At 35.0% G+C, this 14,308-nt stretch overlaps 1 protein-coding gene across 49 annotated transcripts in view; it reads left to right on the forward strand.

Moving 5' to 3' along the window:
• The window catches only part of SOX6 (SRY-box transcription factor 6), a 658,308-nt gene that overhangs the window by 303,063 nt on the left and 340,937 nt on the right, over nucleotides 1-14,308 (forward strand). The window lies entirely within an intron of this gene.

Raw genomic sequence — 14,308 nt, forward strand, 5'->3', positions numbered from 1 at the left:
AGCATTGCAAGTTAACTTGATACTTTTGTGATACTATAGACAAATTGGGATTTGATATTAGGGAATTTTTCATGTAACTTAATTTTATTCCTTTGAGGGCTCAAAAACTTAAAAGATTCCAATTAATTTTTGTAGAAGTCTTTCTAAAATATATTGCATGCTTCCCTGTTTTACTAAATCAGGTAATATGACACAAAGTGTTTTTTTTTTTTTTTTTTTGGAGTATCTAGGGTCATAATACAGTAGACTAGGAACTTCAGTACCCTTCAAACAATTATGTGACCCTGGGTAAATTCTTCAATCTACTCGAGCCACAAAATTTAAAATTTGGTTACTGACTTTGCAACTTAAACATTTTGAGGATTAATAATAATAATGAATATGTCTTTAATTAACTATAAACTATATAAATATTAACTATAAACTATATACATTTGACTTGTTGTATTATATTATATATAATATATATAACTGATATATTATAAATGTCAAGTATTTTGCTGTGCTATAATAATGCCCCTAGTGATCATTGAGATGATTAGTACTTTGATTTTATGGCTATTTTTCTTTTCAATTATGAAACTTAAGAGTTCTTGTGTCTGCTTGATATATATATCTTTTATGTATACGTATATTTTTTGGGTGTGTGTGTTGGTTTCTCCTTCAATATCAGGTTGCAGGCTATTATTTCTTGCTTAGCTGTAAATAATTTCTAATTTTCTCCTATTAACTTATAGGTTATAAAATTAGATAATCAGGACATTCTGGACTGTATTTGAAATATGAACAAGTATATTCTGGAGGTGTTGCTGAGAGATTCTGGAAAATACATATGATCTTTAGTGCACAAACTACATGCTGACACTTTTGGCTTCTGAGACTTTTTTCCCCACGTTCTTGTTCTGAATAATGGGGATTGCCAGATAATTATTTACTAAATAAGTAAGATCACTAGATTACTTTTAATTGTGATCCACCAAAAGATGGTTTTAGTTATATAAGTAAGTGGTTTTCAAAATACTTTGGTGGACTCTTTAATGTAAAAATGAAGACATTGGTGATGATTTTTTTTCCTGAACTACTAGGGAATTTTAAATCATTTTTTCTTTGCAAGTAATGGTTAATTTTCTATTTGTCCTCTTTGTTACCATGTGTTACAGTTGATTTTGTACAAGAGAGACACTTACAGAATGAGACAGTAGTCCTTTAAGAGTCATTTATTACTGTATTTCTACTAGTAATGAATGTTTTCATACTCTACAGATCTTTTTTTTTTGCAATATGTAAGTTTTAAAAATCAGAAATTCAGGCATCTTTAGTATATATTAATGTAAGTAATATAAATATATTAAATGCAGATATGAAATGACCAAAAACATGCTCATCAAATTTGCCAATCTCACAAATCTGGAACAGTGAATATAATACATTAAAGAAACAAAGCTTAAAACGTTTTGACAAAGTGAAACTATGAACTTAAAAATAACCTACCAAGATAAAATTTAATAGATCTTATTATCAAGTTCAGAAGTTGTGACCCAAATTCCAGCTGCACAAGTAATTACTGAAGAAAATTCAAATAACAGCCAGATGAATTATAATAAAAATAAAAACCTAAGAGTTTTAAGTCACAGAAAATGCAATGGGGTCAGCATAGTGAAGATTGCCAAAAAAATTGCTAGTGCTATTTCAGTCAGTATCACTAGAAGTACAGTATGACGCATTCAAGAGGTGCTAGTCCCACTAAAAACTGCCTGCTCAATAGCATGTTTCTGAAGTATTGTGTTGAGTTCAGAATTACCACACTTTAAAAGGAACTCAAAGGCATTGGAATATTCTCAGAGAACAACTGGTATAATCACAGAGATAAAATTATATAATAAGAAGGATGGTTGAAGGAATTAGTAATACTAACCTCAGAGAAAACAAAATCAAGGATGACATGATAGTGTCTTTAAAGATTAAAGTCACATGGAGTAGGGATTGGGTTTATACTGTCTAGCTTCCTGGGGATAGAATACAGATCAGTGACAAGAAGTTATGAGGAACCTGATTATGGTTAATAAGACCAACTAGCTAACAGTTGTACCTGTCTATATGGGATATTCTCCTTTGGAAGATAGTAACTTATCTATCCTTAGAGATATGCAGCAATCTCTGTTGTCATATTAATAGAGGAGTTGTAGAGGACAGAAGTTTGATCTTTTCTCCAATGCCAAGACTATGAATTTTTATGAACATTCTTATAAAATATTCCACAGTTTATGGTATATCTTTTTTTACAGTACTTTCCAAGGACTACATAGTATTGTGACTATTTTTCTACATATTCTTCTTCTTTGAAATGCATCTTATTAAAACTCAAGGATTCTTAATTTTTCTTCCTGTGAATTCCTTTGATAGTCTAGTGAAGCCTACAGATCTTTTTTAAAAATTATTTTAAATGCGTAAGGTAGAATAAACAGGTTACAGAGAAAATGAATCATATTAAAACAGTAAATAGGCCAGGCACAGTGGCTCATGCCTGTAATCCCAGCACTTTGGGAGGTCGAGGCGGTGGGCAGATCATGAGATCAGGAGATCAAGACCATCCTGGCCAACATGGTGAAACCTCGTCTCTACTAAAAATACCAAAATTAGCCGGATGTGGTGGCACGTGCCTGTAGTCCCAGCTACTAGGGAGGCTGAGGCAGAAGAATCGCTTGAACCCGGGAGATGGAGGCTGCAGTGAGCTGAGATCACGCCACTGCACTCCAGCCTGGGTGACAGAGTGACACTCTGTCTCAAAAATGAAAACAAAAACAACCAAAAACCAAAAAACAGTAAATAATGTAAAACATTTGTGATATGGTAGAATATGCTATTCTACTAATGTATTAAAAAAAACAAGGTCTTATAGAGGGCCTAACAGTATAATAATTTTGAAGTAGTGATAAGTGTAAAAGATATTTTGAGATATCTCCAAGTATAATGTGATATAAAAATATCAGTTGTGATACTAATTGGTGACAATGTCATAGGAACCACAAATACATTACAGTTTGTTACTTGCATCCATAATTTAAGGAAATGTAAATTTTCAATACAGGCTAGTGAAAAATAATTTTTCCATAAAAGTTTAGAGACCCCTTGAATTCTATCTATGTCTGCTGGAGTCTGTGGACCACGAGTTAAGAATCCCTATGCTATAGGTGGGAACTGAACAATGAGATCACTTGGACTCGGGAAGGGTAACATCACACACCGGGGCCTATCATGGGGAGGGGGGAGGGATTGCATTGGGAGTTATACCTGATGTAAATGACGAGTTGATGGGTGCTGACGAGTTGATGGGTGCAGCACACCAACATGGCACAAGTATACATATGTAACAAACCTGCACGTTATGCACATGTACTCTAGAACTTAAAGTATAATAATAATAAAAAAATAAAAAATAAAATAAAAAATAAAAAAGAATCCCTATGCTAGATGATATGGTACACCCATAATGAATAAAACAATGGTCTCTAACTTTTAATAATTCATATTCTAGTAAGAGATATAAGGCATATAAAAATGAACTCTAATTCAGTGTCTAGTATATAATAAATTCCATAGAGCTATATAGATAAAATATTATAGGAATTTAATAGATAGAAAAATTACTTCTGCCTTGGAAGCCATTGGAAACTTCTATAGGGAAATAGGTCTTAGTTGGTCTTGGAGAATGAAAGGATTTATAGACAGAAATTGAGAGGAGAAACATTTCAGGCAGAAAAAATAGGTAGAGAACTTTAAAATGGCCAACAGTTCAGGTTCTAAATTTAAAAAGAAGATGCATATGGGATATAAGACTGAAAAAGTAGGTTGTGTTCAGATCATGGAGGCCCTTTGACTCTTGCCTAAGGAGTTTGAACTTTATACTGAAGGTGATGGAGGAACCACTGACTGTTTTTTAGCATAATAAGGTGATGGATTAGAGCTTTCTTTCCGGAAAGTTAATCTGGCTCCACTGTTTAGGATGAATGGGAGCAGGGAGAGACATTAAGGAAATTGTTTCAAGCTAGAGATAATGAGGTTCTGCTGAACGAAGGCAGCAGAAGTGAGGAAGGAAGGGGGATGCATATGGAAAAGATATTAGGAAATAGAATTGTTAAGAGTTAATGTTTAAGTGTAGAACCAAGACAGAAGAATGGTTCAAAGAGTGCTCAGAGGTTTTAAACTCTGGGCAAATAGGAATGTAGTAATACGATTTAAAAAAAGTGGAGGAACATGTTTAGGACATGGGAGCAATGAGAATTTTTTTATTCTGAGTTTGGTATCTTGAGCTTGAATCCTAATTTTGATTATCTACTTGGAGCATAGTATAGAATAGCATAATGGGAGAACAGAAATAATTATAGAAAGAGTCATTAAAAAGTTTAGGATACATTTCTGATTCTCAAATAATTATATTCTACATCTAAGGAGGTATAACAGCTCCACCAATATTTGCCTGACATTAATCCTTTAAAGTTCCAGGTCCATCTCCTCATTTGGGACCTAATTATCTCATTGGACACCTAAAAGCTTTCAAATGAATTAACCACCTCTCCCTCACATCTACTTCATGGTTTGAGGGCCATACTTCATAATTAGCTGAGAGACAAGCCTGTGTGATTGACATAATAAATGATCACCTTTCTTGCATTATTCTTGTTCTGGGGAATATTTTTACTCTTTATCAGACTAAATACCTCTCCCTCATTTGCCCTCATCTACAAGAACTGATCTGTGAAAAGTTTATTGTGGTCCTTTTAAAAACTATATTTGCATGATGAAACAAAAACTCTCCAGGCAGATGCTTTGATCAACCAAATTGTCCAGTGTTTAATTTACTCTTCTTTCAAGAAGTGCCCTCTCCTGAGCAGTGATTTGACTAGATTGTCAAACACTGTCGAACAAAGGTGTTACATCAGAAGTGTCCTCTCTTAAACTGAGACTTATGGGAAGATAGGCAAAGTTTCTGTCTTTTGAAAATTTAACTTTGATTTAGTATTTTAGATAGGTAAATTGGTATGTAGGTAGGTAGACAGATCCATAGATGGATTGAACGATTGAATGTCAGAAACCACCTTTTAAAACACTGTTTATATTGATGGGTAGAGTGTACAGGAAGGCTTTGATTAATAGATTCAGGTTAAAATGCTTCCAAGGCTAAAATTCTTCAGCTATAATAAAATGATGAATTTAAGTTATCCTTGTATCACCCGTCTTGTTGCCAATATAGCTGGGCTCTAACATAAGCGACAGTTGTCAGAAAATGAATACTTTAAAAAGGACTTCTATATCTAAATACATATATTTAATCAGAGAGTCCTTTGGCTTCTGAAAATAAGTTGTCTAATGAGAATTTCATTTGAGCAGCTGTGACTGAGGAGGTCAACAGGCACTGCCTAGGAGAATATGGCCCAGCTGGTTAAATCTGGTTGTTGTCGTGATTTAAATGGTCAAGTGCTGCTTGTAATCCAGGACCGTCTGTTTGTAAAGGGAAGAGTGAGTGCTTCAGCATAATGTACAGCTGTTTTAATCTCTCTTTAATAATAGTGCTTCAGCCACTATCATGTCTTGTGTATCATACTACTAAGTATATGATCCTAGGCCGAGGGCACTGGTTTGAGTCAGTTTCTGGAGTCATGTGAGACTGCAGGAAAAGGGAAACATTGTTAAAACTCTCAACTGTCTGACAAAATAAAACTAAATTCCTGACTCTTTGGCTCTTTTTAAAAAGTTATTCTTTAGGTAATAATTATTGTGATTAGGAGAGAGTAACAAAGCTTGTATTAAGTAGAAATATTAGAATAAATGAACTCTCTGATAGAACCATAAATGTAATGGAAAGTGTGCAGGCTTTAGATACAATTCCATAGGACATACATTGGTCAGAAATTAGAGTATTTGCCCAGTGGAATTGTGTGCTTTCTGCTATCATGGTAATAAAAGTATATGGATTCATTTTACTGTTCATGTAAGAAGGGACAGCAGCATTTGAGCTTTGAATTCCTGGTGGGACAGGCTTTCCAATGGATTATGCAGCTGTTTCCCAGCACAAGAATGAGCATGTGTTTATGTGTATATCTGATGGATTATTATCATTGTTCACATCTCTAAACAATCATTTGTATTTCTACATATATTTTCACTGAAATATATTTGGTTTGCTTATAAGCTGTGTTTTGCTCCTCTGATAGCCTTTGCTGTACTAAAAGAGATGTGTGGTATAGTTCAAACAATGAGGAAATTCATTTTTGAAAGTAATGTGTTTGAGCTAGATCCAAGTTTGAATCTAAGTTTTAATATTTAGAGAGAACAGTATAGCCTACTGAGTGTAGACTCTGGAGCTAGGTTGCTGTGTTTGAATTTCAGTTCAGCATTTACTAGATGGATGACATAGAGCATGTTACTTGATCTCTCTGCTTTAATTTCTCAACCAAAAAATGGGTATCTTTACAGTGTTATCATGAGGATGAAGGTTTTCATGAAGATGAATAATTAGTTAAGGCAACTAAAGCTTTTAGAACATTGCCAGCTCAAAGTAGGTGCTCAATAAATGTAGCCAGCATTATTTCCTGGTTGTGAGACTTTGGACCAATTAATCCTTTTGTGCTTCAGTTCTCTCATCTGTAAATCTGTATGAGTGATACTTGCCTTGCAAGGTTATTGTGAGGATTTGACATATTAATATATACAATATATAGCTTCTGTAATTATAACTATTACTAGTATTACTATTATGACTACTATTGCTGTTATTATTTGAAGAAACTTTTAAAAAAGAAAAATATTCTAGGAATCTCATTCTGTACCACAGACAGAATCATAGGAAATGTCCCATGGTGTTAAGGGATTTAGCATTTGGCAGCAATGATGTTCTTGTGTTCTGGAAGAGCAATTCAGTTTAACTCTCTTTTCAGGCTATTTGGAAAAGCTGATACTAAAGTTTCCCCACTGAAAGCCAATCTTCCCTTCTGAAAAATATGTGGAATGTGATGGTGTCAGTGAGAGAGGTTGGTAAAGTCTTGGATGAGGTTTTTAGATAGTATCCAGTTAAGAGCAATGTGTTTCTGTTAAAGTAAAAAATCTATTAAAAGCCCATTTTTTTTTTTTTTACTTAACATTCACACCCTGTGAAAGCATCACAATAATTTTTAAGGCAAAATTTGTGGATATTAGGTTTTTACCATTATTCTGATTGAAAGTTATATTGGTGAAGCACTTATAATATCCCAGATGTAAGCCTTGTTTTATGTTTCTCGTTGAAAGGAAAATTTGGAAAGGTTTTGGATTTTTGCATAAGAAACACTTTAAGTATTCGTTAAAATACCCAAAATTGTTTTTTTTTTTTTTGACACGGAGTCTCGCTCTGTCGCCCAGGCTGGAGTGCAGTGGCCGGATCTCAGCTCACTGCAAGCTCCGCCTCCCGGGTTCACGCCATTCTCCTGCCTCAGCCTCCCGAGTAGCTGGGACTACAGGCGCCCGCCACCTCGCCCGGCTAGTTTTTTTTGTATTTTTTAGTAGAGACGGGGTTTCACCGTGTTAGCCAGGATGGTCTCGATCTCCTGACCTCGTGATCCGCCCGTCTCGGCCTCCCAAAGTGCTGGGATTACAGGCTTGAGCCACCGCGCCCGGCCATAAAATACCCAAAATTGTTATTTCAAATAAATTGGAAGTTTCAAGTCATTTAAATGCTGAAGTTTCCCAAGACCACTCATACTTTTGGTGAAGAAGCAATTGGGCATTCAGAGCAATGCTGATACAACTTCATTTAAATTCATTTTTTTCTTCTCTATAAAATCTGTCCTCCCAATGATATTTGTGTCCTTGCTCCTGTTTTAAAAATTTTGTATCATATTCATAGTAAATACTTACCTGGTACCAGATAGTTTAAATAAACAAATATTTTCTGAAAGTTTTGTACAATGATATTTAGGGATTATATTGAGGAGCTAGAACGATTGGTTTTTGAATTATGAAAAGAATTATGTACAGGATATTTTCGTGTTAAGTGTATTTGCATTCTAATTTTTTTGGAAACTGGTCTTTGTCTCGTATTACCTTAAAAAACTTAAAATGAGCCAGAATTCTGTGAACCCCAGACCTTCTGGGCAACTCTTCGTTATTTCTATTTGCTGTATGTTTTGCAACCTCCATTTACAGTTTGGGTAATGTATTATTTTGTTGAATCTTTTTCTTAACTTCAGTTTGTGTGTCTCTGCCTTGAAAATATGCTTCAGATTTCTTGCTCATTTCTATCTCCTCAGATTTAAAAATTTATTTTGAAGGTTCTTTCTCTAAGAATGTGGGGAACAGATGCAGGCAATTGTTTCTGATTTTTCCTGTTATTGAACTGTGAAGCCAGAAGGTGCTCTCCTGGCATTTTGTTGTTTAGAAAGAGGATGCAGATTTCTGATTGTTTTATGAAAGAAGTTATAGTCTTATATGATTTTGAACTTGTGGAGTTTGAGTGGATCATTAATATTTTGCATTTTTCTATTGAAAATTCATTAGACTGACTTCTTCAGAATTTATTCTGGGAGTCTCAGGAAATAATAGGGGACAGTTTTGGGATCTGTATTCTTTCTTCTTATACAATATATATGCAATATCAAAAGAAATAAATGAATAGAAAAGGAGGGAGTAAATGTAAACATTTATTTATTATGTAATATTTGATATGTATATTATAAACCATAAAAGTAAAACAAACACTTGTGAACTCAGCATCCAACTTAATAAATATTACTAATACTATGGAATCTACTTATGTTTTCTTCACCTGTCCAATCTTTGTTTTTTTAATCTACATTTTTGCCAGTTTACAAATTTAACAAAGTTAATGATTATCTACCTTTTTTGTTTTAAAATAGTTTTGAATAGGTCATTAATTATTGTTTAGCCTTGTTTTCAAACTTCATAAAAATGATGTCATACTGTAACCTCTTGTGACTTGCTTTTTATTTTTGTATTCTAACATCAATTTTTTTGTGTGAACTTTCATTCATTTTCTTTTTTGTGTAATCTTCCATATACTATTCCATGCTATGCTATATAGCAGTATATTCTCCTGTTGATTGTTTCTGGACACTTGGACTTTTTCCAGTTTTCTGCTAGTGCAAACAATAAGATTCTTGCACCTATCTTCTGATGCACATGTGAACAAGTTTCTTCTCTAGGGCGTTTCCCCAGGAGTGGAATTGATGTTGACACATTTTTGTGGTCTTTTTCCACTCTCTTGGAAAACATTACAGAAAGAAGTTGCTGCTGCAATATGTGTGTGTGTGTGCATGTGCGCGTGCATGCACCTGTGTTAGAATTCCTGAAAGCTTTAACTGTCTATGCCTTTTGGTTCCACCTTCCTCAAAATGTCTGGTACAGGCTTTTCTTCATCACTGAGCTTCTCAGAAGCTCAACAAGTGCCTTTGTTGGACCCTTCACTGCAATTTTCCTTTTGTTGTATCTGAATACAATAGGCTGAATGTCTTTAGCCTCCTTTTAACTAGTAGCACAAAAATATTGTCATTCTTCTACTGGACTGTGATTACTAGGTTTGTTAGGAAACACATTTTTTTCACTTTTGATCCTCTTGATTGATGTTTCCAGCACAGGGTGTGGTTTTAGAATTAGCGTAGTTCCTCATCTCTAAGTGCGTCAGGTTCACAATAATTTTTACTTAAATACTTCAAATGCAAAATTACAAACCTATTAATTACTGCTATTGTTCTAGTCAACCATTTATATTGAAACAGACATTTTTCTGGCCAAACAGTCGACATTAGCTGGAAATCTTCACCTCTATCTCAGAATGTTTAACTTGAGAATCCTTACAGATATTGGCTTGGGATTGATGTGCATTCTTATCCTAACTCTTTTTAACTTACTAGGTTGTGTCTAATAATTAATTAATTGATCTAAGCACTAGTTTCTTAATTTATATAATGAGGATGTTGGTCTAGATAAGCATTAAAGGACAGTTTGTAAAATTCTATGCCATTTTGATTTTCTTTTACAGTTTGTATCTGAATTTTAGAGTTTACTAGCATTATTTTTCTCTTTTAAACTATTTTCAGTTCAAACTGAACAAATCTCATCATTCATTTTTTTCATTATGCCTGAAACTGTCCTTTTCTATTTCCAATTTCTTCTTTCTGATGTTAGAATTTTTATAAAGATAGAGATAAAAGCTTCTATCCAGCTTTGATATCTGAAACAATCATTGTCCAATGATTATGGACAAAGCCATGACTTCAAGGCTGTGGCTTAATGCTGAATATGTGTGGTGCTCAGACCTATTGTAGCTTTCTTAGTTGATGTCTTGAGTTTAAGTATAACTGAGTAGCTGTACCTAGAATTGAGAGGACAGACAAATACTCTCACAATGAAGTAATAGAACATAGGTCATCTGCTAGCATTGGGAGTGCAGAAATGAGAGGACTGTGGATGCCCCTAATTGCTCTCACATAATGAATTGAAAATGAGTAAATACAAATAGGTGGCTAGAAAAAAATTGATGAAGGTATAATGAAGAACAACTGTGAAAATATGACAAAATATTGAATTATTTGCAACAGCACCATTACAGTGGCAAAAACAGCAGCAGAATTATTATGCTAATATGTACTTTTTGAATGACAGTAACCTATAGTCAAAGGGCAGTTTTAAAAGAGTGGCTAACAAACTGTGTGCACGAGGATTCCATTTCACTCCAAAATGCCCTTACTGGCTTAACTGGAGCTTTCTAGCTGATCCCCCAGAAATATCTCTTATCTTGTACATTTTGCTTATGTTATGGACAGGGAGAAGATGGAAAATTTAAGAATTAAAGCATAAGCCACAGGTTTTGGAACTGTTTCCCTTTGTTTTCAGGTAGAAGAGGTAGACAGGAAACTGTCTTATGTGCCCAATGTACAAAGTCCTAAAAATTATTCCTTGGTTTTAATTTAACTCTTAAGACTTGTCCCTGATTAATAGCAGAAAGTCTGGTCTCACTTCTAGGTAAATCACGAACTTCAGTATTTAACTTTAGTCATTTAGAATTATGCCCCTTTTGCTTCTTCTTGGTGTTTTATTGTTGTGGGAAGTCAGGGACCCCAAACGGAGGGACCAGCTGAAGCCATGGCAGAAGAACATAAATTGTGAAGATTTCATGGACATTTATTAGTTCCCCAAATTAATACATTTATAATTTCTTACACCTGTCTTTACTGCCATCTCTGGACATAAATTGTGAAGATTTCATAGACACTTACCACTTCCGCAATCAATACCCTTGTGATTTCCTATGCCTGTCTTTACTTTAATCGCTTAATCCTGTCATCCTTGTAAGCTGAGGAGTATGTATGTCACCTCAGGACCCTGTGATGATTGCATTAACTGCACAGATTGTTTGTAGAGCATGTGTGCTTGAACAATATGAAATCTGGGCACCTTGAAAAAAGAACAGGATAACAGCGATGTTCAAGGAACAAGGGAGATAACCTTAAACTCTAACTGTCAGTGAGCTGGGTGGAACAGAGCCATATTTCTCTTCTTTCAAAAGCAAATAGGAGAAATATCGCTGAATTCTTTTTCTCAGCAAGGAACATCCCTGAGAAAGAGAATGCAACCCTGAGGGTAGGCCTCTAAAATGGCTGTTTTAGGGGCAGCTGTCTTTTATGGTCGAAGATAAAGGGATGAAATAAGCCCCGGTCTCCTATAGCGCTCCCAGGCTTATTAGGATGAGGAAATTCCCGCCTAATAAATTTTGGTCAGACTGGTTGTCTGCTCTCAAACTCTGTCTCCTGATAAGATGTTATCAATGACTATGCATGCCCGAAACGTCATAGCAATTTTAATTTCACCCCGTCCTGTGGTCCTGTGATCTCACTCTGCCTCCATTTGCTTTGTGATATTTTATTACCTTGTGAAGCATGTGATCTCTGTGACCCACACCCTATTTGTACACTCCCTCCCCTTTTAAAAATCACTAATAAAAACTTGCTGGTTTTATGGCTCAGGGAGCATCATGGAACCTGCTGACATGTGATGTCTCCCCTGGACACCCAGCTTTAACATTTATCTCTTTTGTACTCTTTCCCTTTATTTCTCAGACCGGCCGATGCTTAGGGAGATAGAAAAGAACCCACGTTAACTTTCGGGGGTGTCTTTCCCTTTATTTCTCAGACCGGCTGATGCTTAGGGAGATAGAAAAGAACCCACGTTAACTTTCAGGGGTGGGTTCCCCCAATATGTAGGCATTTTATTGGCATTGGAACATTGGTATCTGGCTAATGATATCAATTTCTATTATGCCTAGTATAAAATTTGTTGCTTAAAATCCTAACATATTACTCTGGCTTTCAAGCCCCATTTTATATTACTTTACTCTTTTCTCTGCCATGGACTCCTCCCCTCCTCCTTAAACATGTCTTAGGACCTTTGCACTTGCACAAACATATAACTTGGACATTCCTTAGTTATATTAGATACACTGCACATAATTATAACTTAGTTCCTGGATTTCTTTTGTAATCTTTCTCTAGTGAGCATTGTGATTAAGAAATTTGAGGATGTAGACTGAGCGTGGTGTCTCATGCCTGTAATCCCAGTGCTTTGGGAGGCTGAGGCGGGTGGATCACAAGGTCAGGAGAACGAGACCATCCTGGCCAACATGGTGAAACCCCGTCTCTACTAAAAATACAAAAATTAACTGAGTGTGGTGGTGTGCACCTGTAGTCCCAGCTACTCAGGAGGCTGAGGCAGGAGAATTGCTTGAACCCGGGAGGCGGAGGCTACAGTGAACCAATATAGTGCCACTGCACTGTAGCCTGGTGAGAGAGTGAGACTCTGTCTCAGGAAAAAAAGAAAAGAAATCTGAGGATGTATCTCAGGACAAGCTTTTTACCTGTTGAGTTAGCACAGTGCTGAAGTTGATTCTTTAGTCCAACATACTTCAAGCTTAGTCATTATCCCCCCTAGCCAGAATAACTTTGTCTTCTCTCTATTTATCTCAATTTTCCATTTATCCATTTTTCTCTGTACAGAATTCCAGATCATATCTAACCTTCTACTGACTGGCAGTTGTGAATTTCTCCTCCTCTAAAATTATTAATACTCAAACCTGTATACCACTGTATTTATCAGTAAATTATAACCCTAATTATGCTCTTTGTTCTTTTTTAAATTGAAATTTTTATTGAGACAATTGTAGATTTACATGAAGCTATAGGAAATAATACAGAGAGATTCTATGTACATTTTGCCCACTTTCCCCCAGGGGTAATATTTTTGAAAACTGTTGTATAATAGCACAACCAGATTATTGACATTGAAATAATCCACTGATGTTACTCTTGTTTCTCCATTTGTACTCCATTAGTATACCCAGTTGTGTGGGGGTGTGTGTATTAAGTTATATATATTTTTGTCACCTATAGATCACCTATTTAGGTTCATGTATCCACTACAACAGTCAAAATACTGAACGGTTTCAATATCATAAGAATCCCTTGTGTTGCTCTTTTGTAACCTTACCTACCTCGCTTCAATGCCAGCATCCCTCACCTTCTATACCAAACCCCTGGCAACTGCTAATATGTTCTTTATTTCTAACATTTTGCCATCTTAAAGATGGTACATAAATGGAATTATATAGTATGTAGCTTTTTAGAATTTACTTAAAAAAATCTCAGCTTACTTCCCTGGAGATTCATCCAATCCAATTAATGGGTGTCAATAAAAACAAAAGTTTAAGAAGTTCATACTTAAAAATTTGCTAAGTGTATTCCATGGTATGCATCATATGTATAAATCACACATGTTTAACTATTTACTTGTTGAAGGACATCTGTGCAGATTCCAGTTTTTGACTATTACAAATAAAGTTGCTATGAACATTTGTGTAGAGGCTTTCATAACATGAGTTTTCATTTATTTGGAATTAGTACCCAAGAGTACGATTGTTGGCTATATTGTATGTTGGATTTTATAGGAAACTGCCACACTATATTTCAGAGTAGCTGTACCATTTTACATTCCCACCCACAATGTATGACTGATCCAGCGTCTCTGCATCTTGGTCAACATTTGGTTTTGTCACTTTTGTTTTAACTGTTCTTGTAAGTGTGTACTGATATCTTATTGTAGGGTTAATTAGCATTTATCCTATGGCTAACGATGTTGAACATTATTTCACATGTTTGTTTGCCATATATGTATCCTCGTAGGTAAAATGTCTTTTCATGTTTTCGGTCTATTTTCTAATTGGATTGTTTTATTTTTGCTGTTGTGAAAGTTTTTATTATTCTAAATA

The sequence above is a fragment of the Macaca fascicularis genome, chromosome 14 (genome assembly GCF_037993035.2).
Source record: "Macaca fascicularis isolate 582-1 chromosome 14, T2T-MFA8v1.1".
Taxonomy (NCBI): Eukaryota; Metazoa; Chordata; class Mammalia; order Primates; family Cercopithecidae; genus Macaca; species Macaca fascicularis.